Source organism: Sapajus apella, unplaced genomic scaffold (genome assembly GCF_009761245.1).
Source record: "Sapajus apella isolate SASKATOON/1434 unplaced genomic scaffold, GSC_monkey_1.0 scaffold5, whole genome shotgun sequence".
Taxonomy (NCBI): domain Eukaryota; kingdom Metazoa; phylum Chordata; class Mammalia; order Primates; family Cebidae; genus Sapajus; species Sapajus apella.
In genome coordinates, this window is record NW_022436945.1 from 44,598,764 (window position 1) to 44,620,754 (window position 21,991).

Sequence of the window (21,991 nt, forward strand, 5' to 3'; positions counted from 1 at the left end):
GGTGGACACCTGTAATGCCAGCTATTCAGGAGGTTGGGGCAGGAGAATTGCCTGAACCCAGGAAGTGGAGGTTGCAGTGACCTACGATTGTGCCACTTCACTCCAGCCTGGGTGAAAAAGCAAAGCTCCGTTCCAAAAAAATAAATAAAGAAAGAAAGAAGAAAAGGAAAGAAAAATACTACATATAAATAAGTATATAATGAGATATAAGATTCACAAATAGAAAAATATTTCTTCTGAAAGATTGTATGCATATGAAAGACAAAGAAAGAAAGGAAGACAGAAACAGACTGACAGTTATCTAGCAATATGCACCATAACATTTGAAGTTAATTTGCATTGGAGAATGGGACTGTAAAACAGGAAAAATATTTAGTGTTGTACAATCCATCAGGTGCCACATAGCAACATTTCGGTCAGGCATAGACCATATATATGATGGTGGTCTCATATGATTGCAGTGTAGCTGAAAAATTCCTATTGCCTGTTGACAAAGTACGCATCATAATGTCATAGCACAATGCATTATCCACGTATTTGTGGTGAGACTGGTTAAACAAACCTACTTTACTATCAGTTATTAAGAATAATACTGTTATTGTATATAATAATTGATAATAAGGTAGACATGAATACATTATTAACTTGAAGCTAGCTTATAGCAGGAGAAAATGTTGTTAAGTATAGTACACAATACTTGATAATAAATTACTGTTATTTATCTGTGTATTTGCTATACTTTTAATCATTATTTCAGAGTATACTACTTTTACTTATAGATATAAAAAGTTAGCAATCAAATAGCCTCAGGCAGATTCTTCAGGACATATTCCAGAAGAATTCATTGTTATCATAGGAGATAACAGCTGCATGTATTTTATTGCCCCTGAAGACCTTCCACTGCAGCAAAATGTGGAGGTGTAAGATGGTAATATTGATGATCTTGACCTGTGTAGGCACAGGCTAATTAATATGTTTGTGTATGTTTGTGTCTTAACTGCTAACAAAAATGTTCAAAAAGTGAAGTTAAAAAAACTTTAAATAGCAAAAGGCTTACAGAATAAGAATATAAAAAAAGTATTTTTTACATCTATTCAATGTGTGTGAGCTTTAAGGTGGGTTATTACAAAAAAATGAAAAATTAAAAATTTCATGAAGTAAAAATGTTAAACTAAGCTTCCTTCATTATTAAAGAAAGAAAATATTTCAAATAAATTTAGTATAACCTAAGGGTACATTGTTGATAAGTCTACAGTACTGTACACTAATATTCAAGGACTTCACCTTCACTCACCACTCACTCACTGACTTACCCAGAGCAACTTTCAGTCCTGCAAAAGCTACTCATGGTAAGTGTTCTATACAAGTGTACCATTTTAAAAATCATTTATACTATATTTTTACTGTACCATTTTACATTTAGATATTATGGATACACCAATATCACTGTTTTAAAATTGTATACAATAGTATAGTAACATGCTGTATAGGTTTGTAGCCTAAGAACAATAGGCTCTACCATATGGCCTGGGTGTGTAGTAGGCTACACCAGCTAGGTTTGTGTAAGTACATTCTTTTGGGGTCTGACAGGCAGACCCTGACCCAACAATGGATGGATAAATTCACTCAGACACAGAATATAGTGAAAGGGTGGGCTGAAGTGTCTGGGGCATTCACCCTAAGGACTTAACAGCCACCAACTCTGACACTCTGGCTTTCCTGGCCTTTATTCAGCACACATTAAATGACAAAGGCTTTGAGTCAACACCACTACTGGGTAAAGATTAATGGCCACGTTGGAGGCCTAAAGCAAACACCATTGTGGGTAATGAACTTCTGCCAACCACCCTAGTAGGAGGCAGTCAAGCACAGATGGGCAAAGGTTGGTCTTAAGACAATAAGCCATTAGATAAACTCCTTTGCATTCCCCTGTTAACCGCCCTATTCTCCAAGCCTCAAGATAAGAGAACTAGCCACCTTCAGCCCATTCTTTCCTGAAGCTATGTAAACTGCCTGGCCTTCCAAAGGGGTTTTGTGACTATTTCGTATGGCTATGTCTAATATTTTTTCCCTTAATATTTTTGCCACCATCCTGACTGAACTACCACATGTTCTATGATGTTTATACAACAAAACCACCTAACAATGCATTTCTCAGAACATATCCCATTTGGTAAGTGACACATTACCATACTTAAATTCTTATATATTTAAATTTTTACCTTATGTATATATTACTACTATATTTAAAAGCAAAAATGATGTCCTTTCCAAGAAATGTTTTAAATGCAATTTGCCAGAAATTTGTCAGAGTTGGGCCTCAAAAAGTGGTGAGAAAATGAAGAGATATCCATTTTGTTAATTAGTTTACATGAAGGTGGGTCATGTGACAGCCTGTATAGGTTGTCAATGTATATCTTAAATACTTTGCTCCACTGGTCTGCCATGAAGTCCTGCCTTGATATCTGGAAGGTATGATATCTAGAAAAACAAAACTAAAACAAAACTGGAGCAGAAGTCCAAAGAATAGATAAGTTTTAAGCATTGGCATGAGCTTCAGAGGGTGAAGGTAGTGATGTGGACTAATGGAAAAGGGAAGAGTGTTTGGGCAAAGTTAATGGAGGATCATCAAGCGTGAGCAAGGCCTTCAGTTCCATGCGCATAAATCAGGTGACATGCCAGAGGGCAAAGTCAACGCTCTTTTATACATTTTTTCCCTAGAGAAAAGCCAGTTATATTCATCCTATTTCATAAATTCATTTTTTTAATTATGATTTTAATTTCTGTGAAAACAGAATATATCTTTCGGTTAATGATATCTTCCATTTCATCAGTCAGACATAGGGATGTTGTGTGAAAACTTATCTTTGACACCTCCTGTGAAGAAAAATCCTGCTTCAAAGAATCTTAGAATTAACTTATGAATTCAATGCTCACATTGTTATTGAAACCGTTATTTTAAGCGTAAAGGGTTCTTTCATTTTAAAACATGTAAATGGCAAATGCTACATTTTATGTTGAGGGTTTAAGGTTTGAAGAAAACCTAATCTGTTTTGAAACCTCTACATACGTCATCTCATTTTACTTTAATCACATCCCTGTGCAAGAGGTATTATTATCCAAACTTTCTTAAGAGGGAAGTTTTAAACTGAAAAATTGGGTGGTGAAGGTTAGATTTGAACCAAAGTGACTTGTCTTCAAACACCAAGTTCTTAACTGTAAACTCTACAAAATACTATTAATAAAATGTGTTTTGAAATAGCAGCAAGCAAACTATTCAATATTAAGCTCACTTTAACTTGAGTATCTGCCTTGAAGTGGGCACAGTGCTAGGGTATGGGCCTATAAGAAAGATAAAGACAAAATACTTAAAGATAGCAAATGGGTTATTTCCATTCATTGCAAAATATGCTTGTGAATGGCCTACATAAGAAATGAGCTAGCACTTAGCCTAGCCAATAATAAGTTGCAGTGATTGAGTTAATCTGTTAAGAGTTCTTCATAAAAATGTAATAAACATTTTGTGGTATATGTTTTTCTCACATGATCAAGCGGAATTTTTAACAGGAATGAATATCTTAACTATTAGCTTGAAGCTAGCTTTAACAGGAAAAAGTATTATCAAGTTCTGGTTGGTTTTAGGAATTAATAAACTGCTCTGGCATCACATCAAATACCTTCAAGTGAGTTAACTTGGTATCTCTTCCGCATGCATCCATGTCTGTAATCTAAGACTTTGTTTTTCACGTAACAGAGAATCTTACAATGATCCCCTGGTGATAAGCTTCATTATTAGGCAGACATGTTCATGTTGTGTATGTTATATGAAATTTTTATATGCCTTTTCTTTATTATAAGTCCACAATTACTACGCAACTGTGAGACATAAAACCTAGTATTATACTTGCAGAGTGATTTTGGCAATTATCTCAATCTACATGGAAAGGCAATATGAGGTAAAACACATTTACTTTGGCAAATGGAATGCTCCAGTAGATATTACAGTTATTTGTAAATGTCTGAGCAAATTTAAATTGTCCCTTTCAATTTATATACATATTGAAGAATCAAATCTGTTGATTCTTTTGCACTGTATCGCAGTAGTACAATGTCTCATAATTATGTTTTGGGCTCAGAACTACCAGGAAAAAATAAAGTATAAAGTGGCCTTAAATTTATAATAACCTGTGTTGGATATATGTAGAAAACCTCTCATACATTCTTAAGTTTTCAAAGGTAACTGCACATATGTATTGGATTCTTTCAAATTTTGAATTAAACTATATTTTAACAAAACGGAGAAACATCCTTGAGAAATCAAATTTATATTAACATCATATTTCAATTTTAAATGCTAAAACCTCTTCAATAAAGTTGAAATGATCAATTTAACATTTTAACTACATACCACATAAAAATATTTTAAATAGCTAAAATCAATCTAAAGCCAGAAATACTAAAACCCAGATCAGTTATTTCTGAGAGGAAATGTATTCATTTCTTAGCACTGCTGTGACAAGTTACCACAAACTTCATGGTTTAAATTGCAATGTATTCTCTAGCAGCTCCAAATGCTAAATTTCTAAAATAAAGATGATATCAGGACCACTCTTATTCTAGAAGGTCCAGAGGAGATGCTTTCCTACTTCTTCCTGAAACTGGTGGTTGTCATCATCCTTTTCCTTGGCTAATGGCATATTACTTAAATCTCTGCCCATGTCCTCATATTGTCTTTTCATTTTTGTGTCTTATTCTCTTCTATTTCTTATAAGGACACTTGTCATTGGATTTAGGACTTAAGTCCCACCTAGATCATCTCCTCCTCTCAAGGTCATTTGCATAATCATGTATTGCAATACATACAGTAATATTAACTGTTTCTCTACAGAAGACAGTATTCACATGTTCCATGGACTGGAAAATTAATATTTTCTGAGGAGTTATTTTTTTTGCTCACCACATTAAAGGATGCAAAATTGGCTCCCATTTTTCTCATTTCTTTTGTGAATTTTTGCACTAATCATTTATCCTCCTTTTTCACACAAAACATTACTACAAACAGTAACAGCTATATTTATGTTCTAATAATAAATAATTCTATGAATTGAATAATTTAAAAATTACTAATTACCAATTTCAATCTTTAAATTGCTCAAAGCTAAGTATCAACAGCTGCTACATTTAACCTTTCATCTTCAATCGTCCCAAAATATGGTTTATTTGAATTTAGTCTTGATTCGGTTCATTCTTCAAATAAATTATCCATGTAACTTGCTGAGAAATGTAAACAAATATGAGATAATAACAGCAAGGATTTATTGCATATGTATTAATGTATATGTGTGTTCCAAAGTCCAGCATATAAATGTAACATCAAAAGCCAATATCTGAATATTATCTAGATTAAAAGTGAACTACAAACTCCTTTAGTTTATAGGAATAAATTTAACAAAAGGAATGCATTTGGAAATTAGGAAATAAATTTAGCAATTCGGGATAAATTTAGCAAAAGAAATAAGTGCAAGACTTGTAGATAGTCTGAAAACTACAAAATGTTTGTGAAAAGAAGTAAAGACCCAAGTAAATGGTAAGAAATCCTTGTTCATCAATGAGAACACATGGACGCAGGGAGGGGAGCACTACACACTGGGGTCTGTTGGGGGGAAATAGGGGAGGGATGGTGGGGGGTGGAGAGTTGGGGAGAGATAGCAAGGGGAGAGATGGCAGATGTAGGTGATGGGGAGGAAGGCAGCAAATCACACTGCCACATGTGTATCTATGCAACAATCTTGCATGTTCTTCACATGTACCCCAAAACCTAAAATGCAATAAAATAAATAAATGGAAAAAAGAAGAAGAAGAAGAAAAAAAGAAATCCTTGTTCATTAAAAAGAAGACTTAGTATTGTTAACATAATACCTCCAAATTGATCTACAGAGTTAAAACAATCCCTATTAAATTTCCAGCTTTCTTTTTTGTAGTTACTGACAAGTTGATTTTAACATTTATGTGGAAATGCCAGGGATACAGAATAGCCAAAATTATAGTAAAATGAAGGACAAAATTGGAGGACTCATAATTCGTGACTTAAAATTTGATTGCAGTCCTGAAGCGGTGGCTCACACCTGTAATCCCAGCACTTTGGGAGGTCGAGGCAGGCAGATTACGAGGTCAGGTCTTTGAGACTAACTCGATCGACATGGTGAAGCCCCGTCTCTACTAAAAATACAAAAATTAGCTGCCTGTGATTATGCGTGCCTATAATCCCAGCTACTCGGGAGGCTGAGGCAAGAGAATCGCTTGAATCTGGGAGGTGGAGGTTGCAGTGAACAAGATTGTGCTACTGTTCTCCAGTCTAGGCAACAGAAAGAGATTCGGTCTCAAAAAAAAAAAAAAATTGACTGCAAAGCAGCAGTATGCATGTGAATATGGCACCAGCATGTGTAAACAGTGGAATAAAATGAAGAGTCCAAAAACAGTATCAGATGGAGAATATTATTGAATGGAATATATATCCTGTTGATATAGATTAATGATATAAAATGGAAAATCCAAAAATAAACCCTTATATTTCTGGTCAACTAATTTTAAAAGCAGTGTCAAGATAATTCAACAGGGGAAAGAATAGTTTTGTATCCACAAATGGTACTACATGGAGCAACTAGAGATCTACATGTAGAAGAATAAATTTGTCCCCTTACCTACTATATCAGAAAATAATTTTAAATGGATCATATACCTAAATATACAAGCTAAAACTGTAATAGTCTTTGAAGAAAACATAAAAGTAAATCATGACAATGTGTTAGTCAGTTGTTTCTTAGATCTGACACTAAAAGCACTAGTGACAAAATAAAATACTGATAAATTGAATTCTTCAAAATAAAAGCCTTTGTGCTTCAAGGTAGATCATCAATGAAGTGAAAGGAAAACCCACAGAAAGAGATAATGTTTGTAAATCATATATCTGATATTGGAATTTTATTCAGAATATATACAAATCATAACTCAGTAATAGAAAACAAAGTTCAATTAAAAATGGGCAAAAGTTGTCTCTCTCTGTCTTTTTTTAGTCTAGCTAAAGGTTTGTTGATTTTATCTCCAGTAAAGTATCTTCTTATTTTATTAATCTTCTGTATTTTTTGTCTCAATATCATTTATTTCTTCTCTTGTCTTTATTATTTCTTTCCTTCTACTAATTTTGAGGTAGGCTTGTTCTTGCTTTTCTAGTTCCTTGAGGTGCAGTGTTAGGTTGTTTATTTGAATCCTACTTTTTTGATATAAGTGTTTATTGAAATAAAAATCTCCCTTAGTACTGCTTTTACTATATCCCATAGATTTGGGTATGTTCTATTTCCATTTTAATTTGTTTAAATAAATTTTAGAATTATTTTTTCATTATTTATTGGCCCATTGATCCTTCAGAACATTTTGTTTAATTTTCATGTGCTTGTATATTTTGCACGGTCTCTCTTGGTATTGATTTCTAGTTTTATTCCAGTGTGCTCAGAGAAGATACTCGATATGATTTCTGTGTGTGTGTTTTTTAAAATTTGTATAGACATCTATCCTAAGATATAATCTGTTCTAGAAAATATTCTATGTGCTGTTCTGTAGCAGTTAAGTGAAATGTTCTGTAAATGTCATTTAGGTCTATGAAATCTAGCATGCAGTTTAACCTTATTTTGTTGTTGTTGATTTCCTTTCATTTCTGTTCATTACTGAGAATGAAGTATTAAAATTTTCTATTGTTATTTTATTGTAGTCTTCCTTTAATCTATTCATGTTTGTTTTATATATTTAGGAGCTTAAGTGTTGGTTGCATAGATATGTATTATTTTTATATCCTTTTGCTGAATTGACTCTTTATCATTATGTGGTGATCTTCCTTATCTTATTTTAGTCTTTGATTTGTAGTCTATTTTACTTGATATGACTATAGCTACTTCAGATCATTTTTAGTTTTTAATTGCATAAAATATCTTTTTTTAATCCTTCGCTTTCAGTCTAAATATGTAGAAGATATAACAACTGAGACCTAAGAAATACAAAGACTTATCAGGGACTATTACTATATGCCAACAAATTGGAAAACCTAGAAGAAATGGATAAATTCTTGGACATTACAACATATGAGACTCAACCATGAGGAAATAGAAAATCTTAACAAGCCAATAACTAATAACGTGATGGAAGCTGTAATTCAAACTCTCTAATCAAAGAGAACCCCAGGACCTGATGGACTGACTGCTGAATTCTAAGAGCTGATGCTAGTCTTATACAAAATATTCAAAAAAATGTAAAAATGTAGGAGGAGGGAATACTTCCAAACTCATTCCGTAAGGCCTGCATTACCCTGATACCAAAACCAGACAAAGAAGCAACAATTAAAACAATAACAAAACTACAGGGCAATATCATTGATGCAAAAATTCTTAATAAAATACTGACAAATGGAATGCAACAAAACATTAACAATATGATTCATCATGATCAAGTAGGAATCATCCCAGGGATGCAAGGATGGTTGAACATATACATATCAATAAATGCAAAACACTACATTAATAGAACAAAAATTATGTTATTCATTCAATAAATGCTGAAAAACATTTGATAAAAACCTCCCTTTATGATTAAAATTCTCATCAAAATAGGTATAGAAGGAAAATGCTTCAAAATAATGAAGGCTCTTTATAAAACACAGCCATCATGCTGAATGCGGATAAGTCAAATGCCTTTCTTTTAACTGCTAGAATAAGACAAGGGTGCACAATGTCACTGCTGTTATTATCATAACACTGGAAGTCCTGGCTGAAGAAATTAGGCAGAGCAAAGACATAAAGGGCATCCAAATTGGAAAAAAAGAAGTCAAATTAGCTTGGTTCACAGACAATGTGACCTTTATAGAGAGAAAACCCTAAAATATACATTAAGAAGCCATTAGAATTGATAAATGAAACCAGCAAAGTTGCAAGATATGAAATCAAGATGTGAAAATTGGTAGCATTTATATGCCAAGAGCTACCAATCTGAAAAAGAAATCAAGAAAGCAGTCCAATTTACAATATTTGCAAAAAGATGAAATCCTTAGGAAGCAATCTATCCAAAGAAATAAAATATCTATTAAGGAAAACTATAAAACTATGATAAAAGAAATTAAAGGAGACAGAAAAAATACTCTATGCTAATAGAAGAATTAATACTCTTAATATAGCAATATTACTCAAAGTAATTTATAGATTCAATGCTATCTTTTTCAATATGCCAATGACTTTTTTGCAGAAATATAAAACAAATTCTAAAATTTGTATGAAACCACAAAATGCTCCAAATAGCCAAATTAATTTTGAACAAAAAGGCAAAGTTTGATGCATAACACTACCCGATTATAAAATTTACTACAAAGATGTAGTAAACAGAATAGCATGGTACTGGCATGAAAACAGACACATAGGCCACTGAAACAGAATAGAGAACATAGATATAAATCTACACATTTACCACTGACTCATTTTAAAGAAAGGTACCAAGAACTTGCAACGGAGAAAGGAGAGTTTTTTCAATAGTGTTGAGAAAAATGGACATTCATATGCAGAAGAATGACACTAGGTCTTTATCTGTCACTGATATGATTTGACTGTGTCCCCACCTAACCTTATATTGAATTGTAGCTTTCATAACTGCTATGTGTTGTGGGAGGGACCCAGTGGAAGGTTATTGAATCATGGGGGTGGTTTTCCTCATACATGGTGGTAAATAAGTATCACAGGATCTGATGATTTTATAAGGGGTTTCCCCTTTTGCTCGGCTCTCATTCTTTCTTGTCTTCCATCTTATACGACATGCCTTTTGCCTTCCACCATGATTGTGTGGACTCTTGAGCCCTATGGAACTGTGAGTCCATTAAACCACTTTTTTACTTTTTGTAAATTACCCCGTCTTGTGTAGGTCCTTATCAGCAGTGTGAAAACAGACTAATATGCTCACCATAAACAAATCAAATAAAAATATATTAAAGCCTGAAACTATGAAACTACCAGAAAAAATATCAGTCTGGGCAAAGATTTCTCTTATGTGACCTCGAAAGCACAGGCAACCAAAGCAAAAATCGACAATTGGGATGCCATCAAGCTGAAAATCTTTTGTACAGCAAAGGAAACAAGAATAAAAGTTATTAGACAACTCATCACATTGAAGAAAATATTTACAACTGCCCATCTATATAAGGAGATCAAACAACTCAATAGCAAGAAAGAAAAAAAGAAGCTGATTAAAAAATGGACAAAAGATCAGGAGAGATATTTCTCAAAAGAAAACATACACATGGCAATGGGTGTATGAAAATAATTCTCAGCATCACTATTCATCAAGAGAAATGCAAATTAAAACCACAGTGTGATTTTATCTCACCGCAGCTAAAATAGCTTATATTAAAAGATAGGCAGTATCATATGCTAGAGAAGATGTGGAGAAAGGGGGAAGCCTCATACACTGTTGGAGGAATGTAAGTTAGTACAAACACTATGTAGAACAGTATGGAGGTTCCTTTAAAAAAACTAAAAATAGAACTTCCATTTGATCCAGCAATTGCGCTATTTGGTATATACTTAAAAACAAAAGGAAATTGATTTATCAAAGAGATATCTGCACTCCCATGTTTATTTCAGCATAGTCACAATAGCCAAAACATGGAATCAACCTCAGTGCCCAGCAGTGGATGAATGGATAAAGAAGCTCTGATATACATGCACAACGGAATACTATTCGGTCATAAAAAACAACAAATCACTGTTATTTTCAACAACATGGATGGAACTGGAAGTCCTTATGCTAAGCAAAATAAGCCAAGCACAAAAAGACAAATATTACATGTTCTCATTTATAGGCAGGAGCTAAAAAAATGGATCTCATGAGGATAGAGAGTAAAGTGGTAGCTACAGAGGCAGAGAAGCGGAATGGGGAACGGAGATAAAGCAAAAACAAAAAAGTATATACATGTTTTATTACCACTGGACTGTACGCATAAAGATGATAAATTACATATGTATATTTTTACCTCAAGAAAATGTTTTTTTAAATTGGGGAAAATACATGAATAGGTATTTGTTCAAAGACGATACATAAATGACCAATAAACCATGAAAAGATATTCAAAATCATTGACTATTAGAGAAATGCAAATCAAATCTGCAATAAGATATGGGTCCGTATTCACCAAGATGTCTATAATAGAAATAACTGGCAATGATAAGAGTTGATGAGAGTGTTAGTGCATTTTGCATTTCTGTAAAGGAAGAATTGAGACTACAAAATTCATAATGAAAAAAACGTTTATTGGCTCATATTTCTGCAGTTTGTACTAGAAGTATAGTGCCAGCATCTGCTTCTGGAGAGGCTTCAGGAAGCTTACAACAATGGCAAAAGGCAAAGGGGAAGCCACATGTGTATTGCATCGTGGGAGAGGGAGTAAGAGAGAAAGGTGGGGAGGTGTCACATTTTTAAATAACCAGTTCTCACATGAACTGATAGAATGAGAACTCACTAATTACAACAAAGACAACACCAAGCCATTCATAAGGGATCTACTCCCATGATCCAAACACCTCCCACCAGGCCCCACCTCTGACAATGGGGATCACATTTCAACATGAGATTTTGAGGGGACAAATATCTAAATGATATTAATGAGGATATGAAGAAATTGGAACCCTCATTCTCTCTCTCTCTCTCTGTTTGTGTGTGTGTGTGTGTGTGTGTGTGTGTGTGTGTGTGTGTGTGTGTGGCATACTTGCTTTGGAAAAAAACCCTGAGAGTTCTTTAAGCTGTTAAATATAGAGTTCTTAGCATACAGCGATTCCATGTCTACATTTATACCCAACAACAAAAAGGTATGACTGCATAAATATTGGTACAAAAATATTCATAGCAGAATTATGATGATGGCCAAAAAGTAGAAATAACCCAAATGTTTATCAACTGATAAGTGAGTCTTGAAAATATGGTATATTCACACAATGCTTTATTATTAGGCAATAACTAATAATGGAGTAATAATGTCCACTACACTATGGATGAACCTTGAAAACAGTGCTAAGCAAAAGGTACTAATTACAGAAAGAAAACATTATATGATTCTATTTGTATGAAATGTCCTGAATAGGCAAATGTATATAGACAATAAGTAGATTTGTGCCTGCTAATGCCTGAAGGCAAAGGTCGGGGGTCAGGAGATGGAAAGTGACTACTAATGACAGGGATTTTTTTTTTTTTTTTTTGAGGGGTGATAAAAATATCTTAAAATTTGATGGTGGCCATATGTTCACAACTCTGTAAGTGTTTTAAAGGTCATTGAATTGTAAACTTTACATAGAATAATTTTATGGAATGTGAATTATGCCTTAATATATCTATTAATACAAACCAATAAAAAAATTAAAGCTAAAAGACCTTCTTAGAAGAATTTTTTAAATATGAAGTTATTATATGGACTTTTTGTTTCTTCTTCTGTGTCTTGATTTTGTTTGTTGTTTCTTTTTTGTAGCATAGGCCAAATTGAGGAATAAGGAGCAGGATGGAAACTGATATTTTAAAAGTTCAGATAAGAAAGGTAATTTGAATTTTCCCCTGGGACGTACTGCTCAAAGTTGCATCATAAAACTCTGTCATTGTGCACCAGAGAATAGTTGGTGTGAGAAAGAATATTACAAATAATTTTAGTAATTTATGTTTAAATATGAAAATATGGCTTTTCTTGTTTAAAAGGTTACCTGTTACATGCAAGTCACCTGATATGGGAAACCTTGAGGACAGAATAGTGAGAATTGCATCCTTCATTGCAATGTATCCCAGGTTATGTGCACTTATATGTCACACCCCCAAACTTTAAGGAATTGAATCCACAAAGAGTATATGACACCTTAAAGTAATTATTATAAACAAATACTTCACATAAGCATACATAAATAAGAAGAGGATAGTTCTGGCAGTCTTAGTATAAGTTGTCTAATGGAACCATTATGAAATTAAAACAAGTATAATCTATTGAATAATAGTTATTTTTAACATTTTACCAAGAAAATTTGAAGTTTAAAAATGCTATGATGTATTATCTACTTTAATACAAAATAGAAAAATTGATGAACCTAAGAAGTGAATTAACTTCATAATGTAGAGCTAATTCAATGCAACACATAATTTAAAGTCAGAAGTTTTAAGGAGGTTGTCAATATAGTTAACTAAAGATGAAAAATGACTATTGCCATCCTTTATAATGCCTCTTAATAAGATGAGAATTTATCAGAAAGGTTTTTTACTTCACATAGGGATCCTGGTTAACTGTTCATGCAGTACTTTAGATGAGTTAGAAAAACTTGACTATTCCACATTTGTGGACTGTAACTGTGATAACAAGAGAGAAGCCAGGAGTATATAACAGAGATTTTGAAAAATAAATTGAATATGTAATCATTCCCTTTAAATCAAGGAAATCATTTTTAGAAAGATAAATCAAAAGCATATTTTTGAAAAAAAAATATGTTACATAGAAAGTATTTCTTAAAATGCATGTTTTTAAAATGTTTCCTTTGTTAGGCAGTCTACTACTTAAAATTATGCAGAACTTTAAAAATAAAAACCTAAATGCCCATGGAAGATAGATCGAATAAAAAAAATGTGTCACATGTACACTACGGAATACTATGCAGCCATAAAAAAGGATGAGTTCATGTCCTTTGCAGGGACATGTATGAATCTGAAAACCATCATTCTCAGCAAAATGGCACAAGAACAGAAAGCCAAACACCACATGCTCTCACTCATAAGTGACTGTTGAACAGCGAGAACACATGGACAGAGGGAGGGGAACATCACACACTGAGGTCTGTTGGGGGGTAAGGGGTAGGGAGGGATAGCAGGGGGTAGAGAGATTTGGTAGGGATAACATCAGGAGAAATACCTAATGTAGGTAACGGGGGGATGGAAGCAGCAAACCACCATGGCATGTGTATACCTGTATAACAATCCTGCAAGATCTGCATGTGTACCCCAGAATTTAAAGTAAAATAAATAGATCAAAAATAAATAAATAAATAAATAATATAAAATGTGCAAAATTAAAATTAAAAAACTAACAGATGTATTCTGTGGGGCAGGGAGCAGAAATTTTGGAAACAAATATTCTATTCTTTGTAAAAATATTTCAAATGAAAAGTTACAGTAGATTTTGAAAATGTTGTGAATAAAAAATCCAGATATTTGAGATAAATTTTTGCAATTTATCTCAAATGTGATATAAGACTGAAAAAGATATTAAGTTATTTAGAGTGCACAGTGAAGGACACGCTTCTTCCATTTGATATTCTGCTATATATCTTTTTCGTTTATGATAGTCAATATAACCAGATACGCAATTAATCGAAACTTGGACATTAAACATTTAAATGCAATATCACAAAATTATTATAGCAAAATTGTAATTAAAAATGTAGCATGTTCAATCAGAGAACTATGTGAATTTTTAGCATTAATAAATATCATTAATATATAATCTAGCTTTATCATATCCATTAATAGTTTGTGCATGTCAGATATTTATCACATATTAGTGCAAAAGTGCATGTTTACAATTTACATACCTAAAAAATACAAAACCTGAGTGTAGTACACTACATTATTATTCCTTAAAATGTAATGTTCTTCCCAGAGGGAATTACATATTGAGGACCTATTGTTACCAACTTTTATTATGTGATTTTGGACAATGAAATATGAGTGGTATTAAAAGACATTTAAAGACATGAAGTAAAATATGTGTATTAGGTTCCCTGACTGCCTTAACAAATTGCCACAAGTTTGCAGCTTAATATAAAAGAAATTTATTCTCTCATAGTTTTAGAAGCTAGGAATCTGAAATCTAGGCATCAGTGGGGTTGGTTCCTTCTTTGGAGACTCTGTGGAAGAAACTGTCCCATGCTTCTTAGATTCTGGTGGTTGAGGAAAATCCTTTTCATTACTTAAATTTCTGTATCGATCATTACATAACCTCTTACTCTGTGTGTGTCTCTGTCTTCTCTTCTTTTTATGAAGACAACTGTCTTTGAATTTAGGGCCATACCTAAATCCAGGATGATTATACCCTGAGATCCCTAACTATATCTGCCAAGACCTATTTCCAAATAAAGTCATATTCTGAGGTTTTCTGTAGACATTAATTCTGGGGGAATTCTATTCAATCTACTACACCAAGTAACTTGTATTAGATTTCTGGGGCTGCCATAGCAAAATACTGCAGACTGCATGGCTTACACAGCAGAAACTCACTCTCTCGCAATTCTGAAGTCTAGAAATTCAAGATGAAAGTGTCCGCAGGTTTGGTTTCTTCTGAGGTCTTTCTCGATGGCTTGCAGATACCTGGATCTCTGTGTCCTCACATGGTTGAACTACATCCCTGTTTGTGCCCTAATCTCCAATCCTTATAAGGTCATGAGTCTTAAGGGATTAAGGTTCACTTTCAGAACCTCATTTAACCTTAATTGCATTTTTAAAGACTCAATCCCTTTACACATTCATATTCTGAGTTACTAGGTATTAAACTTTAACATACAACTTTTTGGGAGGATGTAATTCAGCCATAACATAACCAAAGAATAATGAGCAAAGAAATTTGACAAAAGATAAACATATATGAATGACAAATAATTACATGAAAAAGTTTTCAATGTCAGTAGAATTAGAGAAATGTAAATTACATCAAAATAATAAGGACTTACTCTTCTAGATTTAATATATGAAGAGTTTTGAAAATGTCACTCCCGTCTGTATGACAAAAGAAAGCTGAACAAATGGAAAATTAACACCTTTTCTTGGACATGCTGGAGAACTGATGTTGTAGAACATACGATCATTGGGAAATATTGAGAGACAGATGAATCCTAACAGTTACAGCTGAGACTTGCTAGGGAAGCTCAATGACAGCAGGGGAGATAGAAACAAATACCCTAAAGGAATTTAAACCCACTTTCTTGAGAATTACCATAAACATTAAGTGGAATTCAACTCCTGGGTCAAATTAACATAAATCCTCAAACTAAAAGCTTGTCTACTTCAGTTCCTATTACTTACAAAATGTCACACTTTGCACAATAAAGTCTCTTCATGATATTTCATTTTGAATTACACATTGAATAACGAGAACAATTATAGAGAGAATCTCTACAGACCTTGGTGCTATAAACATTAGTCTTTGAGTATCTGAGGAATCACATTCTTAGAAACATAGAAAAGGTCATGCATATTATTTGAATCATACTGAATTAAAACCCTGATTCCACTACATGACCACATGCATTGAAACGATAAAAATAGTCACTGGTACCCTTATACCTATTAAACTTTAAGAAGATGTGTTAGCATTCCAGCACTTAAATTGTTTATAACTCAATGGTAAAAGGCCATGTAATTAATTGTTAGGATATCTCCATTATTTGATTGTTGCTTTTTTGTTTGATAATAGACAGTAAGATTTGACAAATATTTCCTAAAATTGTAATTGCTGGCTTTATAATGTCTGTCATTCTTCTCTCATAGTTTCAAAGTGTAGCATTTTAAAGATATACTAAACTGTATTCATTTGCTAAATAGCATATTTCTCCTCAAAGGTCTTTGTACGTTTCAGAAGATGATACTACCCCATTATGACAGAACCACTTGCAAACTGAGGCCTCTACTTAAATGTCAAACAATAAATATATACAGTGTGTATATTCCTAAGCCCTTAGCGTCAGCAAGAGAAACAACTGAAGTTTCTTCTCTCTGAAAGTGACAGAGTATTCCCCTGAACTTACTACTATATATATATACATTTTTTAAAATTTGAAATGGAATTTCAATCTTGTTGCCCAGCCTGAAGTGCAATGGTGCGATCTTGGCTTACTGCAACCTCCACCTCTTAGGTTCAAGTGATTCTTCTGCCTCAGCCTCCCAAGTAGCTGGGATTACAGGAGCCTGCCACGATGCCTAGAAAATTAGTATTATTTTTATTATTTTATTTTTAGTAGAGAACTGAGTTTCACCATTTTTAGTAGAGACAGAGTTGGCCATGTCTCGAACTCCTGACCTAAGGTGATCCACCTGCCTTGGCCTCCCATATTGTGTGCTCTTATATCTAGTCCAGACCTCACATCATGGCTTTGTAGTTTCTATATTCTTTAGAAGGAATTATCATTTGAACCTAGAAACTTCATTGCCAGAAGAGCAGGGTGGGTTCATTTTCACCAATTGGCAACCACAGAGGTGGAAGCTCAGAGTGCATGCTGTCAAAAGCCATTTATATTTTATATTTAAAAGAGTTCTAAATACAGCAGATTTAGCGAATAATTGCACTAAAATTTCAAAAATCACCACTACATATTTTTTAACCAAAACCCACCTGTACCCCAAAACCTATTGAAATTTAAAAAAAAGCAAAGACAAAAACAGCTACAAATTCCTGCAGAAACAGAATCACCATCTCCAAGGGACAGGTCTTATACTTTTGAGCCAAATGGAATTTTTGCACAGCCTGTCAAAGGATGAGCATTCAGAAACTCTGCTCTGTATCCACCCAGCGGTTTTCATTATTAGAAAGAAGATACTTTCCCCAAAGTGGTTCTGGAAATCTATGATAGACTGACTTTCTTCTCATGAGATAGTCAATTCCCTCACTCTCCTCTCTGATCTTTTTGTAAATTATGTATCCGTGAAATATTTCATCATGTATGAGTTTCTGATTGTTACTTATGCAGTTATGACAACTTTGCCCTGAATAAATGTGTATAGCACTCATAACATTTCTTCGTACTAGATAATTGGGCTAGATACAAATGTAACTAAATTTCAGAAAATCCCTATGGGGAAAAGTAGTTATATGCAATCTTTCAAAAAAAATTTCTAGAACAGTACTGTAATATCACAGTGCAAAATAAAAGGGGGAATTTAGAAGAAATAAAAGCATTTAAACTTAACTACATGCTTTGCCTATGGCCTCAGGAAAAAAAAATAATGTGTTTGAAATTAAATAGACTTTTAATCCTGTATTTTTTCACTTTTTCCCACCAGAAAGAATTTATTAGAGATAATAATACCTTACGCCTGTATAGTATATTTCACCTTTCAATGTGCTTTCCCATGAATTATTTAATTTTCCAAAGGTCAGTGGACATCACATCTATATTGAACTTTGTTATCAGTATGTGCTTGGCCTTTGCCTTTGCTATTCCCAATGTTTGAAAGGGTCTTTGCTTCTTTATACCCTCTGTGCTTGGCTATTACTCTTTTTTCAGTTCCTAACCTAGAAATTGTCCCTTCTGGGAAGTCTTTATCTACCTTGGCCTCTGGTTAAAAGCTTTTCTTATTTATATATACAGAATGGTGAATTATATTGCCCAGAAATTCATTTTCACACAATATTGGGATTTCAGTTCTTGATGTGTCTTTTCCAATGTAATATAACTTTCTGATAAACTGAAGACAGCCCTGTTCATCATCTTTTCTATTATTGGGAGACATTTAGAAGATACTCTTATAAAAATCTGTTGAATAAATGAATGAATAAATATTAGTGAATGAACATCTTTTAATATCCCTTTTGGAACTACATATAAACTTATATGGTTTGGCTCTGTCCCCATCCAAATCTCATTTCTCTTGCCTGCTGCCATGTCAGATGTGACTTTGCTCCTCATTCACCTTCCACTATGATTGTGAGGCCTTTCCAGCAATGTCGAACTGCGAGTCCATTAAACCTCTTTCTTTCATAAATTACCTGGTCTTGGGTGTCTTTATTAGCAGTGTGAGAACAGACTAATACAGTAAATTGGTACCAGTAGAATGGATCACTACTCTAAGGGTACCTGAAAATATCATAGTGACTTTGGAACTGGGTAACAGGCAGAGGTTGGAACAGTTAGGAGGGTTCAGAAAAAGGAAAATGTGGAAAAGGTTGGAACCTCCTAGAGACTTGTTGAATGGCTTTGACAAAAATGCTGATAATGACATAGGCAATAAAATTCTTGCTAAGGCGGTCTCCGATGGAGATGAGAAACTTGTTGGGAAGTGGCATAGTTGACTCTTGCTATGCTGTAGCAAAGTTACTGACAGCATTTTGCCCTGCTCTAAAGATCTGTGAAACTTTGAACATGAGAGAGATTATTTAGGATATCTGATAAAAGAAATTTCTAAGCAGGAATGCATTCAGGATGTGACATGGGTGCTGTTAAAGGCATTCAGTTTTTAAAGGATACAGAACATAAAAGTTCAGAAAATTTACAGCCTGATAATTTGATAGAAATGAAATCCCATTTTCTGACAAATCAAGCTGGCTGCAGAAATTTTTGTAAGTAATGAGGGCTGAATGTCAGTCAACAAAACAATGGGAAAAATGCCTCCAGGACATGTAAGAGGTCTTCATGGCAGCCCCTCCCATTACAGGCATGGAGACCTAGGAGGAAAAAATGGTTTTGTGGGCCGGGCCCAGGGTTCCTCTGCTGCAGGCAGTCTAGGGACTTGGTACCCTGCACCCCAGCCTCTCCAGGCCCATGTACACTTGGGTCATGAATTCAGAGTGCAAGACACAAATTTTGGAAGCTTCTAAGTTGTATTGAACTTGCAGGTGCACAGAAGTCAAGAATTAAGGTTTAGGAACTTCTGCCTAGATTTCAGAAGATGTATGGAAACACTGGATATCCAGGCAGAAGTTTGCCACAGCGGTGAGGCACTCATGGATAATCTCTGCTAGGGCAGTGTGGAAGGGAAATGTGAGGTGGGCACCCACAAAATAGTTCCCATTGGGGCACTGCCTAGTGGAGCTATAAGAAGAGGGCCACTATCCTGCAGACCCCAGAATGGTAGATCCACTGACAGCTTGCACTGTGCACCTGGAAAAGGCACAGACACTCAACAGCAGCCCATGAAAGTCGCATAAGGGAGGCTTCTACTCTGCAAAGCCACATGGGTAGACCTGCCCGAGACCATGGGAATCCACCCATTGCATCAGCATTATGTGGATGTGAGACATGGAAACAAAGGAGATCATTTTGGAGCTCTAAGATTTGACTACCCTGTTGGATTTTGGACTTGCATTGGACCTGTAGCCCCTTTCATTTAGGCCAATTTCTTGCATTTGGATGGCTGTATTTACCCAATGCCTGTAGTCTTACTGTATCTAGGAAGTAACTTACTTGCTTTTCATTTTACAGACTCATAGGCAGAAGACTTGCTTTGTCTAAGATGAGACTTTAGACTGTGGACTTTTGAGTTAATGCTGAATGAGTTAAGACTTTGGGGGACTGTTGGGAAGACAAGATTGATTTTGAAATGTGAGGATACGAGACTTGGGAGGGGCCATGGCAAAATGATACGTGTTGGCTTTGTCCCCACCCAAATCTTATTTTGAATTGCACTTCTCATAATTCCCACATGTTGTGGGAAGGATCCAGTGGAACATAATTGAATCATGGGAGTGAAAATTTCCCATGCTATTTTCATGATAGTGAATAAATCTCATAAGGTCTGATAGTTTTATAAAGCAGAGTTGCCCTGCACAAGTTCTCTTCTCTTGTCTTCCACCATGTGAAATGTGCCTTTCACCTTCTGCCATGATTTTGAGTTCCCCCTAGCCATGTAGAACTGTGAGTCCATTAAAGCTTTTTCTTTTATAAATTGCCCAGACTCAGATATATCTTTATCAGCAGCATAAAATCAGACTAAATATATAAACCAACACTGAGTAAAGTAAAAATGGTAGTATGTAAAACTGTAGATTTATAAAGCCAAAACAGAATTTCTTTTGAGGTTTTCCAAAGTAGAGAGATATCACTTTATTCAAGGTATGCATAGACATACCTTCATATAAAGACGGTATATATATACCTGGTGTTGAGTGTCTGCAGCTTTTCCAGGTGCACAGTGCAATATATGATATGTATATGTCATATATATATATGTATATATTAGACCCAGTTTTGCTCTGCTTACCCAGGCTGGAGTACAATGGCACAATCCAGGCTCACCACAACCTCCTCCTCCTGGGTTCAAGTGATTCTTCTGCCTCACCCTCCTGAGTAACTGGGATTACAGGCATGTGACACCATGCCTAGATAATTTTGTATATTTTAATATACAATTTTATATAGTTTATAAAATGTATAAATATAAAGAACAATTGTGTGTTTTTCCCAACAACTATCCAAATAATTTTAAACATAGTTACTATTATTTACCAGTGGCTGGTTTAAGAAGTTTTCATAATGAAAGTGTCACTTTTTATATCATAGCAAAGTACATACAAATTGAAAAACCAACTACCAATACATTGCTAATGGGTTAAGAGAAATTTAAACTTATGTATGTTGCAAGGGAATATTGCTCTAAGTGGTCACTTGATTAGCTGGCGCTCTTTCAATAACCTTTGTAAAGCTCCCAGCAATTTTCAGTCAATGAATTTATCCGTCAAGGTAGATATGTCTTTGAAGTGTTCAATCTGGCCATTACATAAAAGGAAGCAGCAATTATTAGAACCTGATTGTTTGGACATGTGATTCAGAGCCTGATCAAAGCTGTTCATTACTCTAGGGTATGTGAGCATTCAAAAGCTCTTCATTACTCGGGAAAAACCTTCTTTGGCTTTGAAGTTTAACTTTTTTACCTTGTAGCCCATGTTGCACCAGGCATACATTCATGTAGAAAAATCAATTCCACCATCATCCTACAGTGATAGAAGGCTAACCAAAATACTATTTAATGGGTACCTATGATATTTCAGTGATGCATGTGAAAATAACCTTTTGTATTTCTGCGGCCTCATTTCTCCAAGGAGCTCAAAACACTTAATAGAGCTATTAAATTCTCCCAACCTTACCTTTGAGGGAGAAGGGGAGATCCCTAACAACATAATTCACATGCTGTTATGTATACTGCAGATTAAGTCTTGCGTCTTATAAATTTACTGTATATT